Here is a 2,903-nt window from a genome sequence, read left to right as displayed (position 1 = left end):
AAACGTGACGAGGCTGATCCTTGTGATCGGCCCCAAAAAATTATGAAGGAGCATTACAGAACCTTCAATCAGCGTTTCAATCGATATGGAGGCCGATTCCAGCAATCGGCTAAAATTATCTTCACCACGTGTTCTGCTTGTGTTCAGCATCGAGCTACTGGGCAGCGGCCACGTCGGCGGATGAAAGTCAGCACAAATCCTCGCGGAGCCGACGTGCAAATGCAGTGCCCTGGCTAACCACAAAAGCCGATATCTGCAGTCATCTGGCAGATTCGGCTCGGGGGGCATATAGTCAGATGAACATGTGCAGGTAAACATGTGTAAACATGTGTGCAGTGGGACATTGTGTGCAGTGGAACATTGGGGGCCGATTAAGAAAATCGGCCAGTAAAAATTTTTTTTACAGCCGATGCAAGGGCATCGACTTTAGAACTAAGAAACAAAGCCGATGCGCAGCCATCGACTCTAGTGCAATTACACGAGGTTTACCGGATCTCCACCAAATCCAGTTCAGCTGTGGGGCCCTCTGCTTCTTCGCGGGGGTAAAACAATGAGAACTTCTTCAGCTGCTTTGAGCCGATCCGGGTTCCTGAACCTTCTTGTCGAGGATTCTCAACCTTTGGTACTAGATCAGCTGTGTTGACAGAAGGGGTATATCGGCTTTCTAAGGAGGAAAGGTGATCGGCTTGGGTGCATCCTCTCTGACATTCTCGCCTCGAGTAAGGCTCGGGGGGCAGCAGGCCTGGTGGATGCTCTGTTTAAGAGCCGATTGGGGTACCATCGGCTGGTCTTTCGTCGCAACCTTCTTCACAAATGATGAGTGTTAAAGAAGACCATTAGGTTTGGTTGGAAGAATTCAAAGGCTTCCCTGAAGATTCTACATTATCCACCAGATTTCAAAATCATCAGTTGAAGAATGGAAGGGTGAATTTTTAAGGACCGATGCGTTGCTATCGGCTCATTAACGCATTGGCAAAGGGGACAAATCGGCAAGATCAGTATAAGGAGAAATCGGCTAAATTAAACTCAAAGGAAATCGGCAAGATCAAATTGGGAAAAGTTCTTCATTGATATATTTCTTACATAAAGAGCTGATTGCAAAGGAAGTACTAGGGGATACATTGCCCCATCTACTACTACTGGTCCTATACTAGAGGTCCTATCTACGGGCCGTCGCTGCCCTCGTCGTCGCCATCGTTGCCGCTGTCGGCGCTGCTCCCGGCGGGCTCGTCGTCGCTCCAATGGCCGCCGACCGGGCCCTCATTGTCCTCGTCCTCTTCGTCAGCGTCGTCGTCGTCGCTGTCGAAGTCGCTGAGGTTCCCCGGCCAGGGGCAGAACCGCTTGGCCGGCGGCTCGTCGGAGGAGGTGTCGTCGGCCTCCTCCTCCTCTTCTTCCTCCTCCACCTCCTCGGGAGAGGTGAAGTCGCAAGAGAAGCGATCGTCGTCGCTCTCCTCCTCCGTTTCCCCGCTGGCGAGGAAGCGGAGGTCGCTTTCCCCGTCGGTCAGGGACTTGTCGTCCTCCGACCAGATGGAGAAGTCATGGCTAGACTCCTCCCCGGCCTCAATGGCGCGGCGGGTGTTGGCTGCGTGGACCTCCGCCGGGTTCGGTTCCGGCGTCGGCTCGCGGGAGGAAGAGGACTGGGTAGAAAGATCCGATGAAGCAGAGGAGGAAGAAGACATGGTGGCACAGGAGGGCTTTTGGGAGTGCTAATGCGAAGAAGATGCGGAAATAAACTGTGCGGAGCGGTTAAATAAAGGGGGATATAGTGGAAATTCAATGCCACAGCAGTTTCCAAGGAAGTGGTGCCTAAAAGAAAAAAAAACTGCCAGGTCACGCGGAGAAGTTGAGAAGGCAAGGCATCATGATAACGGATACTGCAGCGGTTCTGCCACGACATGACCCGACGAAGGAAAAGCAGAGTGATTTTGGAATTACCAATTCCAAAACCAGGGGGGCATGTGTTATCACCAGAATTTGACCGAGCCAGAGGTGGGCCGCGATCAAGATGGACTTGAAGAATATACATAGAAGAGTTACGAGAATCGGCCTGTTATGCAAAGTTGGGCTAGTCTGCCCTTGTATCTGTATTATAGTAGATTACATCTTAGATTAGAAGATAGAGTTTTACCCGTGCACGGTTAGGTGCACGCCTGAATTAGAAAGTCCCCTGGACTATAAATATGTATCTAGGGTTTATGGAATAAACAACAACCAACGTTCAACCAACCAAATCAATCTCGGCGCATCGCCAACTCCTTCATCTCGAGGGTTTCTACCGGTAAGCAACATGCTGCCTAGATCGCATCTTGCGATCTAGGCAGCACAAGCTCCACGTTGTTCATGCGTTGCTCGTACTGAAGCCTTGTTGATGGCGAGCAACGTAGTTATCATAGATGTGTCAGGGTTAGCATAGTTCTTCGCGTAACATGCTATCGTAGTGCAACCCTTGCATATCTAGCCGCCCTCACACCTATCTCAGGTGTGGGGGCGGCGCCCCGCTTGATCTTTATTTAGTAGATCCGATCCGTTACGGTCGCTCCTCGTTCATCGAGGATTAGTTTAATATCTGCAATAGTTAGGCCTTACAAAGGGTTGGAGGATCCAGTGGCACGTAGGGTGTCGTTTGCTAGTCCTAGACAGGATGTTCCGGGGATCAACCTCGTGTTGGTTTTTAGGCCCTATCTAGGATCGGCTTACGATCACCGTGCGTGGCCGCGAGGCCCAATCGTGAGTAGGATGATCCGATTATGCGGTGAAAACCCCAGATCGTCGTAGATCTCATTAGCTTTATCTTGATCAAGCAGGACCACCATATATTCGTGCACCTCGTACGAATCATGGGTGGATCGGCTCCTTGAGCCGATTCACAGGATAACCTGAGAGCCGATCGAGGCTCGTATTTA

This window comes from Lolium perenne, chromosome 3 (genome assembly GCF_019359855.2).
Source record: "Lolium perenne isolate Kyuss_39 chromosome 3, Kyuss_2.0, whole genome shotgun sequence".
Lineage (NCBI taxonomy): Eukaryota > Viridiplantae > Streptophyta > Magnoliopsida > Poales > Poaceae > Lolium > Lolium perenne.
This window is presented reverse-complemented; position numbering follows the sequence as displayed.